At 46.0% G+C, this 15000-nt stretch overlaps 1 protein-coding gene across 1 annotated transcript in view; it reads left to right on the top strand.

Annotated features, from left to right (window-relative positions):
* The window catches only part of LOC134435020 (MAM domain-containing glycosylphosphatidylinositol anchor protein 1), a 367713-nt gene that overhangs the window by 94466 nt on the left and 258247 nt on the right, over nucleotides 1-15000 (top strand). The gene's annotated exons all lie outside the window — the stretch shown is intronic.

Raw genomic sequence — 15000 nt, forward strand, 5'->3', positions numbered from 1 at the left:
TTCATGCATTTACATGCAGATGCAGATGTTAGTATGTGTGTGTGTGTGTGTGTGTGTGCGTGTGCGTGTGCGTGTGCGTGTGCGTGTGCGTGTGCGTGTGCGTTTGTGTCTGTGTCTGTGTTCATATGTGCATACAGTATGTGCATTCATATGTGCGTGTGTGTCTTTGTGTGGTTAACAAGTTTTACTGTGCGCACGACTGCACGTGGTGTGTGGTATGGTGTAGCACGTGTGTGTGCGTGCATGTGTTTCTGTGTGTGTGTGTGTGTGTGTGTGTGTGTGTGTGTGTGTGTGTGTGTGTGTGTGTGTGTGTGTGTGTGTGTGTGTGTGTGTGTGTGTGTGTCTGTGTCTGTGTCTGTGTCTGTGTCTGTGTCTGTGTGAGTGAGTGTGTGAGTGCTGTGCATTGTAGAGCGATGGGGACGTGGGCTGTTCATTAATCCGTGCTGACCTCCAGTCCCCTCTGCTCTCTTCCTTTGCTCTGTTTGGCCCAGAATTGCCATGGAGATCTGGCTCAGGCTTCCGCTGTCTTCTCCATGGGAACGCACACTCTACAAGATCATGACTCACAGCTTCCTCTCTTTTTCTGTTTCTGTCTGTCTGTCTGTCTGTCTGTCTGTCTGTCTGTCTGTCTGTCTGTCTGTCTGTCTGTCTCTCTCTCTGGTTTGTGTGAGAGAGATTGATTGTGAGAGGGAAGGACAGAAAGAGAGAGAGAGAGAGAGAGAGAGAGAGAGAGAGAGAGACAGAGAGAGAGAGAGAGAGAGAGAGAGAGAGAGAGAGAGAGAGAGAGAGAGAGAGAGAGAGAGAGAGAGAGAGAGAGAGAGAGATGAGTCATTGAGGACAGAAAGAGTGAGAAAGTGTGGGAAACATTCAACAGTGCAAGTGAAAGAAAGAACAGAGATGAAGAGAAGAGAAGAGAAGAGAAAAGAAGAGAAGAGAGAGATAGACAGAGAAAGTCATGCAGAGATAAATGAATGGAGAGAATGAATGAGAGGGCAAGAAGTAGAAAAAGAGATGAATGGGTGATTTGGCTACGATGGAGACAGATACAAATATGCGTTCTTGACTACAGTCGTCATTGTGCTCTGAAAGTGGGTCATGACAGACTTGCCTGAATAATGGGGCCCGAGCTGGTCAGCCTGACATTGTTCAAAGTTAATTTTGTGTCAGGAGCAACTGCCAGATATTTGCCCTGACCTTATGCATTCAGACTACTGTTCATTCATCAGCAGTGCATGTGAGCTGTGTTTATTACTAAGTCATATTTTAAAGCATATACTACATACAGTATATATATATTTTCCACACGCACATACGCACTCATGTACGCACTACAGAAAGGAAAACATTGCAAAACATGACAAGGAATACACCCACCATTTAAGCTGGTGAAATCATGTCCAAGATAGGAATTAACACTGTTTTTTATATAAAATCATCTCATCGGTTAATGTATTTAACTGTTAAGTGTTGTCTTTTGTTTTGTTTTTAGTCTTCCTCGACATTTGCTGCCATTTATTGTCCCCGTCCCAACTCTTTTGAGACGTGTTGGATTTATCAAATTAGAAATGAGTACATATGTCCCCCAAAACAATATTTTTTCTCGGTTTTAACACTTAATATGTTGTCTTTTCACTATTCTCCATCTAATGAATAGATTGAATGTTTTGAAAATGATAGCATTTTGATTTTATTCACTGTTTACCAAACGTCCCAACTTCATCGGAGTTGGGGTTTGTATATATATATATATTTTCCACACGCACGTATAGAATTTGATATGGACAATTGCCCATTTATGGCACAGCTGCTCTACAAGCAGTGCCACTGCAATAAGATGTGCTGATGCTCTGGTTTACCTCAAAATGTTTACCAGAGGTTTATATGTCAGTCAGTGCATCAGTAACTTGTAGGCATGATTTGTTGAAGTCTAGTATGAAACATGGGCTGTATGAGACACATCGTGTGCGTGTGCATGTGCATGTGCGTGTGCGTGTGCGTGTGCGTGTGCGTGTGCGTGTGCGTGTGCGTGTGCGCGTGCGTGTGTGCATGCGCGCATGTGTCTGTGTCTGTGTGTGTGTGGTTGGTCAACCATGTTTCAGTCAAGTCTTGTTGTCCAAATGAAAGCTGTCAGAGGTTTCAAATAAATTCTGAAACCAGTCCTTCCCGCCGAAGGATAGCCCCCCAACCAAGCAGACAAGACACACACATGCACGCACGCATGTACGCACGCATGCACGCACGCACACACGCATGCACGCACGCACGCGCACACACACGCACGCACGCACGCACGCACGCACGCACGCACACACACACACACACACACACACACACACACACACACACACACACACACACACACACACACACACACACACACACACTCAACAAGCTGTCACATCAGATAAAAGCATGAACCAGCCCTCTGATTTGGGATAGGATTGGATGTGTGTGTGTGTGTGTGTGTGTGTGTGTGTGTGTGTGTGTGTGTGTGTGTGTGTGTGTGTGTGTGTGTGTGTGTGTGTGTGTGTGTGTGTGTGTGTGTGTGTGTGTGTGTGTGTGTGTGTGTGTGTGTGTGTGTGTGTGTGTGTGTGTGTGTGTGTGGCTTGTTCACAGCATGTGTGTGTTAAAATGTGTGCACGCCTATACACCTACATACACACACACACGCACGCACGAGTGTTGGGGGAGAGGGGGGGGGGTGAAGATGCTACAAGATGTGTGTGTGTGTGTGTGTGTGTGTGTGTGTGTGTGTGTGTGTGTGTGTGTGTGTGTGTGTGTGTGTGTGTGTGTGTGTGTGTGTGTGTGTGTGTGTGTGTATGCGCACACACACACACACACACACACACACACACACACACACACACACACACACTCTCTCTTTCCATCCATCCATCCTTCATAGCCACCCCCCCCCCCCCCCCCCATGTTGCATCTTCACATCCCCCCCCCCCCTCTCCCCAAACCCCTCCTCCCTCCCCCTCGTTCACCGCCAGTCCCCTGGGACGAGCCAATTTAGGGGCCAGGCGTCTCTGTAATGAAAGGGTGCTTTGTGGCGGGGGCGCCTCTGATTGAGGATTTATCCAGCGCTTGATCAGACCTGATTGTTTATCCACGCGCGCCCCAGATTGGATTGGACGGAAGAAAAAAATACAGAGCAGCACCATGAGCTAAAACCGTACAGAGGAGAGAGATAGGAATGAGACAAGACCCTCATACATTCCCATCCCATCTCCAATCCCACCATCATCTTACACACCCACTATTTCTGTTCCCTCTGTAGTCCCCCACCATCACCATCACCAACCCCCGCATCCCCCCCTCCCACACACACACGCATACGCACACGCACACATACACGTACACGCACACGCACACGCACACGCACACACATGCGCGCACGCACACACATGCGCGCGCGCGCACACACACACTCACACAACCAGAAACACACACCTATTCATTTTTCTTTTGTACTACCATGTCCTGCTGTTCCACCTTGTGTGTTTGAAAACAGAGCTACATGTACGTACGTTTGTTTATTTATTTGTTGCGCTCTTGTTTATTTTGTTGTCATCAGGGGGGGTCTCTGTTCCTCCCATGTTGCTGTTGGCTGAAACCAAATTGTTTTTTGTGAGCTCTTGTTGTTGGGCAAGCTGTCTCATACGCTCGCTTGCTGGTTTGGTGATGAGAGGAATGAGAAGGGGACATGGAGGAGGCAGATGGAAAACGATGGGAAGAGAGAGAGAGAAAGGGAGGGTGGGAGAGAGAGAGAGTAGAGAGAGAGAGAGAGAGAGAGAGAGAGAAAGAGAAAGAGAGAGAGAGAGAGAGAGAGAGAGAGAGAGAGAGAGAGAGAGAGAGAGAGAGAGAGAGAGAGAAAGAGAAAGAGAGAGATGAGGATAGGCGAAGGAGATAGAGGTGTGTGTGTGTGTGTGTGTGTCTGTCTGTCTGTCTGTCTGTCTGTCTGTCTGTCTGTGTGTGACAGACAGACAGACAGTGAGACACATACAGTAGACAGACAGTGATAGGCAGACACAGATAGGCAGACAGAGAAATAGTGACAGGAACACAGCGAAAGAGAGACACACACAGGCAGGCAGGCACACAGACACACAGAGATAGGGAGTGAGTGAGAGAGAAAGAGAAGCAGAGAGGGCAACAGAGAAGAAGTTTGTTTGGGGGGGGGGTAGGGGGGGAGAAGAAAAAAAAGAAAGAACGAAAGAGTTGGAGTAAAGTTGCTTCCTCTCCTCCCGCCTCTCGGGTGTCTCCTCTCCCTCTTTTGCCCTCCAACTTTTTGTCCTTTGCCTCGAGAGTTCTGCCGGCTGCCCCGGAGCCAAAGAAGAAGACAAAAAAACAGAGCAGAAGAAGAAACAGAAGCAAAAGTTCAGAGCAGACAGTGACAGAGAGCAAAAGAAAACAAAGTGAACAAAAAAAGAAAAGAAAAACACTTGGCTTTGCGTAAGTTACAGAGAGAGCAGAAGGAGAAAATGAAAAGAAAGAAAGAGAGATGGAGAGATGAAACAAAAAAAGAGATGGAGGATGGTGGAAAAAGGGTGACAAACGAGAGAGAGGGATGAGACGGAGAGAAACTAAGAGAGACAGAGAAGGAATGAGAGAGAACAAGCGAGATGGAGGATAAGAGAGAAGGGGTGAGAGCAGTGTGAAAGAGGGATGAGGAGAAAGGGAACAGGAGAAGAAAATGAGTGAGGGGAGGTGAGGATGAAAGAAGGAGAGAGTGGAAGAGTAAGAGACAGGGAGAATGAGGGGAATGAGAGGATGAGAGAACAAGGAAGAAGGGAACAAGACAAAGAAAAGGAGAAAGGGTCAAGTAGGGATGTGTGTGTGTGTGTGAATAAGAGAGAGCGAGAGAGAGAGAGAGAGAGAGAGAGAGAGAGAGAGAGAGAGAGAGAGAGAGAGAGAGAGAGAGAGAGAGAGAGAGAGAGAGAGAGATATGGAGGAGAAGAGATAGAAAGAGAGAGAGATGAGGAAGTGAGAGCCGGGGCTCGGATGGAAGGTCTCTGTAACATTGCGGCTGTGGGGAGCAGGAGGACTGCAGTGGATGAGGAGAGGCCACAGCCCCCTTCTCCGCCGGTCCTCCTCCGCCCTCCTCTATCCCTCCATCTCACAGCACCCTCCATCCTCCTCTCTCCATCCTCCTCTCTCCATCCTCCACCATATAGCATATCTTTCTCCATCGACTGACTCACTGCACCAGACACAAGACCACTTCAGTAACACAATAGGAGCCTTAATGGCTGTTTTGAAAATGATTCCTTCGACACTCCAGCTCTCCGTCTCTCCCTCCCTCTACCCCAGTGTTTCCCAACCAGGGGTACGTGTACCACTAGGGGTACGCGAGCACACTGCAGGGGGTACTTGGAAAAATGTTATTATAACAAATGTATGGAACAGTCACATCAGGACAGAGAAAGCGATATAGAACATGAATTAGGGGGTACTCATGGCACAACTAAGAGGCTTAGGGGGTACACGAGACAGAAAAGGTTGGGAAACACTGCTCTACCCCTTCGTCAACCCCTCCAGCCCTCCGCTCCACTCCTTCTCCACTCTCTCTCCTCTCCTCCTCTCCTTTCCTCACATTATTAATTCATGGAACTGGTCACAGTAACCTTGGGACTTGAGGGGGTTCTGTGAGTGCACGAGGAAAAGTGGAGAGGTTTGTGAAGAGAGTGAGAGAGAAAGAAATGGAGGAAGGGAGGGAGAGATGGATAGAGGATGAGAGAGGTAGAGAAGGAGAGAGAGAGAGAGAGAGAGAGAGAGAGAGAGAGAGAGAGAGAGAGAGAGAGAGAGAGAGAGAGAGAGAGAGAGAGAGAGAGAGATTTGGAGGTGTGGGTGGGGGACTGCGGTTGAAGATGAGGGGTGGGGAAACAGTTGGAGAAAGGTTAAGGAAAGTGTGTGTGTGTGTGTGTGTGTGTGTGTGTGTGTGTGTGTGTGTGTGTGTGTGTGTGTGTGTGTGTGTGTGTGTGTGTGTGTGTGTGTGTCTGTGTGTCCATGTGTGTGTGTGTCCATGTGTGTGTGTGTTCGTGTGAGTCTGAGTGTGTATGTGTGTGAGTGTGTGTATGTATGTGTGTGTGAGTGCGTGCGTGCGTGCGTGCGTGTGTGTGCGCACATGCGCGTGTGTGGAGGTTGGTTTGTACCAGCCCCGGCAGTGCTGGCGGTGTCACGGGGTCAGGTTTCTGTCCTTGAGAGGTGAGTTTGGAGGCGATCGATGGAGGCCTGAAACTGAGGAGGATCGGATCACATGGAGCGCTTACTGCCTCCCATCCTCCCCTCCCCTCACCCCACTCCTCCTCCGACTCCAGAACGTAAACAAGGTCACGCTCTGACCCCTAACTTGGCTAACTGGCCCAGATTGAGCAGAAGTGCTGTTTTTGTCAGCATGGAGTGTGTTATGCATTATGTATTGCACTGTTTTAACAGCGGTGTTAACAAAGCAACTTCAATTTAGAGAGACAGAGTAAATTGGCCATACTTCAGAGCAATAGGCAATAGTGACCTGCATTTGGAGAGAGAGAGAGAGATAGAGATAGAGAGAGAGAGTATTGTGAGTGAGTGACAAACTCACCATCAACTCGTTAACATGAGATGTTTAATTTCAAATGAACTCAATTTAATTCCAAATAAAAAAATATTCCACTTTGAAAACATCATGTAAACCCTTCACAATTTGGAATTAAAACAACTCGGATTTAAACTATAATCTGAATAAAGTGGTTTATTCCGTTGTCAATTCCAAATAACTTATTACTTCTATCATGTATACACTAATTCGGTTATAAAAACAATTCCAGCGGTTCCATGCAGCAGTTCCACGGTTAAAAACACAGCGTTATGAGCTCTGTTACCAGAATGGCAATGACCGAGTCATAGTGCATTACTAAATGCCCTGTGTTATGTCATAGTAGAGAAGTACTATGGTAATTAACCTTTCAATGACTATTACAGCATGCTACTGATAGTACGGCGTGCATTATGGGGCTACAAGTACTCAGCTCTTGCACTCAGCTATGACCAAAAGCATCATCATTACGTAACCATCATAACGTAACCACTTTTGCAAAGATTGGCACTGATATAATCACTTACACTAGTTATCACACTAGCGCACAGGCTGACACAATCACACTCACACCAGCGCAAGGAATAACATTAATGCTCACACCAGTGCTAACATTGACACATACTTTAACACCAAACAGCTGAGCAATACGAAGCTGAACGCTATCATATGTGATGAAGTTGTATCTATTGATTTAAGTGAAAGGTAATAGTGTGCAGCCGTGACTAAGAGTAGATTGACATTGTCCGGCAACCACTCTCGCCAATTGTGTTCGCAAGCAAAGCAGAGGTGTTTGTCTGCATTGCAATAGTATTAAAACCACACCTGGAAAGATCTCAGTTTGAATGTGTATGTTTATGTAGTGCTATAGAGAGGATTCTGAGAGACAAAGACAGAGGGAGAGAGAAGAGATGAAGGCCAGGTTAGGTTGAAATGCTGGAGATTGAAGTTAGTCTGTAGAGATCCTCACATAAGCACAGCCACAAACTAAATATTGACTTTATGGTAATAATTCTTGGATGGGAATACCTCTTGCAGCTGTAAGAAATATTGGCAAGTATTTTTGGGGGTGCACCAAGCACAAGCGTACGCTCGCAAGCGCGCATGCACACAAGCAGGCACGCTCGCACACACGCACACATGCACACAAACCTATGAAAACAAGCAGATATGCATGATACACAGATATGCATACACAAGCCACACACAAACACACAAACACACACAAACATACACACACACACACACACACACACACACACACACACACACACACACACACACACACACACACACACACACAACACACACACACACACACACACACACACACACACACACACACACACACACACACACACACACACACACACACACACACACACACACACACACACACACACACACACACACACACACACACACACACACACACACACACACACATATTGTCCTATCCTGACCGACCACTGACCTATCTTCATTTTTTCTTTGTCCGCATTGCATTGCTATTGTAAGCTCTTGTGCCAACAGACCTCTGAAGTCTACATGCTGTTAATAGCCTTGTGACTTGGAAAGATCTCCATGTGTGCTATACTTTGTTCACATTCACACATGACCAAGGCCATGCATAGACCTTAGGAGGGATAGGGGCTCTGTTTTTGAAAAGGGACACATGCAAAAAAAGCCAAACAACATGTCAACTGCATTTTTAATTTTAGTTACATCCTGATAGACTATAGGTTCAGAATTTGTAAGTATCATTATAAAACATAGAAAGGCCCCTGTTTTTAACTAGCTGTTAGCCAAATGGTAATGACCAAGTCATAACTGAACACCCAGCCCACTCTCCCTTCACTGTCAGCCTCTAGCCAGCCAGGCCACTGACAACGCTCCCCCCTCATCCCCCACCACCATATCTGCGACTGAACATTCCACCTGCACTACTACATCTGTGACTGAACTTTCAACCTGCACTAACTCAAAACATACACACGCACACACACACACACACACACACACACACACACACACACACACACACACACACACACACACACACACACACACCACACAAGGTACACACACACACACACACACACACATACACACACACACACACACACACACACACACACAAGCACACTGCACTTTCTGCACTAAACCCAAACATACACACACTGACACACAACTCATACTCACACACATACACACACACACACACACACACACACACATACACAGGTACACACACACAGACGCACACCGCACTTTCTACCTGCACTAAACACACACACACACACACACACACACACACACACACACACACACACACACACACACACACACACACACACACACACACACACACACACACACACACACACGCACACAAAACACATACAAACACACACACACACACACACACATACTGCTGCTGGTGTATTTAATAAAAACCTTTTTTAATTATTTATTTCTTCAAATGCTACTATTACTATGTCAGAACGCTATAAAGGACTTTTAGAAAAAGAACAACAAAATACCTCCTCTTAATGTATGTTCTCTACAAGTCTTCTGTTGTCCAGTCTTGCACTTTAAATGTCTGTATGAGCAATGTCTACGTCCATACTGTCTATGTCCATGTATGAGTACTGTCTATGTCTATACTGTCTATGTCCTTACCTAGATTAGTCTATGTCTGCATGGGAGAGCAAGAAACGCAATTTCAAATTCTTTGTATGACCAGTGCATGTAAAGAAATTGACAATAAACTTGACTTGACTTGACTTGACTTGAATTGATTACCAAAGGCCCTGTGTACGGTCGTAGTCATAGTGTACCGTCATAGTGGTGTAGTACTATGGTCGTAACGGTTTTCAGAGACTATTACAGCGTTCCACTGGTGGAACAGCGTACATTAAGGGGCTACAAATCCAAAAACAGCAAAGTCAAAAGGGCACTGGACATCAAAGACCCCTTATTTGCACGTGCCTGCACGTGACTAAATGCCACCTCATTAGTGATGGATTTTTGTTGTTAAAATTGAGTTAATTCTGAATTAAATGTCTCATGTAAACGTAGCCATTAGTAACTTGACATTGTTTAATTTTCTGAGTTCAGTTGTCAGCAAATTTAACTTCTTCCTGGAGTTCCAGACACAAGTTTCATTCCTCACCTAAGGAATTTCATCAGTTTCTGGTTGATGTAAAAGGGAAGCTCGAAGTTATATCCCAGTGGATCACACCTATTTCCATGTGACAACCAGACGCGGTGTTAGTTTTGAGGCTTAAATCCTTTCATCCATGGGGCCATTTTACAGATCAGCCAATCTGCTGAAGAGGTGTTCTTATATAGTGAACAGCTATACATAGAACAAATATGTAGTGTGAACATTTATTCTCTGAAGCTGCGTTCTGGTGATGACACCACCCATGTTCTGTGCGTAGCGCCTTCCAAGATGCGGTTGATGTGTGCCCTTGCTGATTTTTCAAATATGCTCTTTGATATTGAACCGCCTTTAAAAAAAAGGCAGTGTGGTCCCTTCTGGACTCCGTAGCGCATTGATCTCATGGAAGAATCCGGAAGCCAAAGCTCCAGGGAAGGAGGAACCTTCCTGGCATCTGTAACTGAATCCTTGAGGGCCCACAATGCCTGACTTTAGTTCTTATCTCAACGCCTCTCCTCGCCTCTCTTCTCTTCTCTTCTCCTCTCCTCTCCTCTCCTCTCCTCTCCTCTTCTCTTCTCTTCTCTTCTCTTCTCTTCTCTTCTCTTCTCTTCTCTTCTCTCCTCTCCTCTCCTCTCTTCTCTTCTCTTCTCTTCTCTTCTCTTCTCTTCTCTTCCCCTCTCTTCTCTTCTCTTCTCTTCTCTTCTCTTCTCTTCTCTTCTCTTCTCCTCTGCTCTGCTCTGCTCTCCTCTCCTCTCCTCTCCTCTCCTCTCCTCTCCTCTCCTCTCCTCTCCTCTCTTCTCTTCTCTTCTCTTCTCTTCCCCTTTTCTTCTGGCTTCTCTCTTTCTCATTCTTTAATCTCTTTGATGCTTTTCCAAATGCCTCACCTTCCATTGAATTTCCTTTACCTCTCCAATCACTGCTAACTCCTTTCTTCTCTTCTCTTCTCTTCTCTTCTCTTCTCTTCTCTTCTCTTCTCTTCTCTTCTCTTCTCTTCTCTTCTCTTCTCTTCTCTTCTCTTCTCTTCTCTTCTCTTCTCTTCTCTTCTCTTCTCTTCTCTTCTCTCTTTACCTACCTCTTGCCCCCCACCCTCTCCTATTTTTTTCCCTACCATCTCCAATTTTCTTCGCCAGCTCCAATTCCGGGCGTTCAGCGTTCTGACTTTCTCCGATGGTCAGCTCTGACATCATTCCTCTTTACAACCCCCACTCCCACTCCCACCCCCATCCCCACCCTCCCCCATTGCCTCATTTCCAAACCGCTACACACACACACACACACACACACACACACACACACACACACACACACACACACACACACACACACACACACACACACACACACACACACACACACACACACACACACACACACACACACACACACACACACACACACACACACACACACAGATTGAATTCCACCAGCTCAGCTGCCAGGCGGCTCCCATAGCCCGACACAAGGCCCCTGTCATCATGACCACGCACAAAAACGCTGATGGCCAATGGCCTTGCAACATGGCATTCAGCACTGCTATGTATGTGTGTGTGTGTGTGTGGCACTGTGTGTTTGTGTGTGTGTGTGTGTGTGTGTGTGTGTGTGTGTGTGTGTGTGTGTGTGTGTGTGTGTGTGTGTGTGTGTGTGTGTGTGTGTGTGTGTGTGTGTGTGTGTGTGTGTGTGTGTGTGTGTGTGTGTGTCTGTGTGTGTGTGTGTCTGTGTGTGTCAGAGAGAGACTGTGTGACTGTGTGTGTGTGTGCGCATGTGTGTTTTTGCTCATGCGTATGTGTGAACACATACTTGGATTTGTTTCTTGTGTGTGTGTGTGTGTGTGTGTGTGTGTGTGTGTGTGCATGCCTGCGTGCATGCCTGCGTGCATGCCTTCGAAGCATTCCGCTCAGCTCTTGTGTGCTGCTGTAGGTCTCCATCATGCTCTTGTATTTTGGCATTCCAGGAATTTTATCATCTTGCTGTACATGCCTACTATTGTATCATGAATAAATTCCTCTGCAGTCTTGTTGATTAAGTCCATGATGATATTCTCTAGTCCTTGCTTTACAACGATCCAGTGCTGTAAGAAATGACAAACAAAACATAACAAAGAAAAAAATACTGTGTTATTAAAGTAATTTAGCACTTTGTGACAGCCGTGATTGTATGAGACTGGTTCGCATTAACGCCAGGGTGTGTTCGAAGTTAAAGTATCGCAACACCCCAGTGAGTAGGCTAGTCTCCGTCTTAATTGCAGTAATTTGAAGGTAAATGAATGAAAATGTCATTTGTGAATACAATACCACAGCGCTGTCATTTCTCATGACTGCTGATACAAAGGACAGACACATTTTCGTCTCCTGTGGCGTGTGTAGTTTATCCAATACCCGACTGCTCTTGACTAACCTTGTCATGGCTAGCAATAATTAGCTCGGTGATAAGCAGCCTGTTTATGCGATGGACTATTGTTTGTTAAAACGACTGGCATTTTGCAAAGCAGGGCAGTAGATGAGTATCGGCCCTCAGACTGAATATGATTGATTTGACGCCTTTAATCCAGAGTGTGATCTTTAGGAAAAAAAATGGTAATAATAATTGAAGTGCGAACGATAATGATTTAATGATGTAATCTGCTGCTATCTGGCTGTTGTCTGGCTTAGCTCCATCAGTCATGCTCAATAAATTTTCTCTCTTGACTTGTTTGTGTTGATCTGTGTGTGTGTGTGTGTGTGTGTGTGTGTGTGTGTGTGTGTGTGTGTGTGTGTGTGTGTGTGTGTGTGTGTGTGTGTGTGTGTGTGTGTGTGTGTGTGTGTGTGTGTGTGTGTGTGTCTGTGTCTGTGTCTGTGTCTGTGTGTGTGAGTGCGTGTTTGCATGAGTGTCTCAGAGTGTGCAAATTCATTTTCTCGTTTGTTTACGTGAGGTAATTAAAGCATGCAGATCTATGCCGCGACGAGCTGATAAACCCTTATTGCCATCTGACAAAGTACCATGCAACACGGTGAAAGCTTGCAGCAACACTGTCAGTGCCACATACTTTGTATTCCAAATGACCTGGTTTTACCTGCCCAATTGCCCCATTTGGAATATGTGGCACTGGATTATAACCTCTGAATCCACTTTAGTCATCGTGACTGCATGCTATATGCGAATAGCCAATTATCCGGGGTTCTCGAGAGAAAGTGCACACACATGCACACACGCATACACAACGACAATCAAAGATCTTTTTAAAAAAACAATTAAGCTGGAAATTATCATAACATAGCCTAATTTCATAGCATCAAGACCTAGCCTACTAGCGCAGGAAGACTGTGTAGTTCTTCTTATTGTATAAAAAGGGGCTGTGTTGTAACAGATACAGATGTACAGCGACATGTTCTTCAGGAAAAATGTCTACTCTCCTACGGTACAATTTAACGGAATGACCCTGAGTCTGAAGCCATGGAAAACACTTTTGGCCTTGGGCTGCCTGTGACCAGAGCCCTTACTCAGGCACATGCTGTTGCTAAATTTGCAGCCTCAGATTACCCCAGATAAGGGAATAGAGAAATCTGGATGAGGCAGCGGAAAAAAAACACTCTGCTGTAGCATCTCCCTTAAACCCAGCAACCCCCAAGAACGGGCGCACACACACGCACACGCGCACGCACGCACGCACGCATGCACGCACGCATGCACGCACGCATGCACGCACGCATGCACGCACGCATGCACGCACGCACGCACGCATAGGAGTACTATGATCAGAATCATATTGGGAAAAACAACTAGTGATGTGGTCTACTGTAGTGTGGAGTTTGGCCAGAGGCCACACACACACACACACACACACACACACACACACACACACACACACACACACACACACACACACACACACACACACACACACACACACACACACACACACACACACACACACACACACAATCTCCCATCTCCTCTGAAGGGCTTCATGGTGTACCTCCTTCAGACTTCCCCATGTCTCTCGACCTCATCATCCCATTATTTCCTCCTCCATCTCTCTATCTACTTTTTCTCCATCACCTTTATGTCCCCCTCTCCCTTTATCTCATTTCCTTTATCTCCTTTGATCTATCAGTTCATCACCCTCCTCCTATGCCCCTCTCTCTGGCTCTCTGTCCTGACCCTCTCTGTCTCTGTCTCTGTCTCTGTCTCTGTCTCTCTGTCTCTCTGTCTCTCTCTCTCTCTCTCTCTCTCTCTCTCTCTCTCTCTCTCTCTCTCTCTCTCTCTCTCTCTCTCTCTCTCTCTCTCTATGTCATCCTCCTCTGTCCCTACCTCCTACAACTGCCATTGTGTATTAGTCAGCCCCTCAATGAGGCCAGTTTAGCTGTAGTCGCACAGAGACATTTACTGTCAAGCGTACTTTTCCCCCATGCGACTGTATTGTAAGAGCTAACGGCTTATTTTTAGCTTACTATGGTTATAGTTTGGAAGTGACTCTTTTCTCAGCATGGTATTTTGTGGAGCCATCGAGGCTTTTTTCCACTATTATTCACGCTTAGCCATACCTTTCAGCCTCTAACCAATCGGGCCTGGACTGGGGGAGAAAATAGGCCACGGGCGTTTTTGGCTAAAAGGGGCCCCTCATAATTAGCAGACTGACGCAGAACTGACTCTCTGGTGTGCCCCACGATGGTGCGGGCCCCACCTGGAAATGCCCGCTATGCCAGATGGCCAGTCCAGCCTTGCTAACCATTCATTTTCTAACATCCACATTGACTTGGGCATGAATGCATGCTCATACACAGACATGCACATACAGTGCAAACATGTACAGACACACAGAGGTGGTCTGAAAAAACAAAACCTGCCACAATTCCAACCCAAGTCACTTCACTGACTAACTGGTCTACAGTTTACTAGCCCTTTGAGGAGTACCATCACAAATATGTGATTAGAATTTTGCCAAAATTTTGAGTTCTCATTATGATGTCATAATGTCTTTGCGAGATTTTTAACACAGACGTCTATGGGAGCTGTAGAGTGTTCCAGTAAAATTCTAGAAGAACCTCTAGAAATTCCTTACTCCTCAAAGGGATAGAGTGATGTACCTGATTCTGCGCTGCTTTAGGTTTTTAGTTTTTTCCAGTATCAGCCACATCTATCCACCTCATTAGTACGATGGAATAATTGGATTGGTGTAAAGATTAGTATAACCATGTGCTAGTGTTTCACATACTTCTACTTTAAATTTGTCCCTCTCTGCCGGCACATACATGGACTCATTCATATGCAGGAGCAC

This window comes from Engraulis encrasicolus, chromosome 19 (genome assembly GCF_034702125.1).
Source record: "Engraulis encrasicolus isolate BLACKSEA-1 chromosome 19, IST_EnEncr_1.0, whole genome shotgun sequence".
Lineage (NCBI taxonomy): Eukaryota > Metazoa > Chordata > Actinopteri > Clupeiformes > Engraulidae > Engraulis > Engraulis encrasicolus.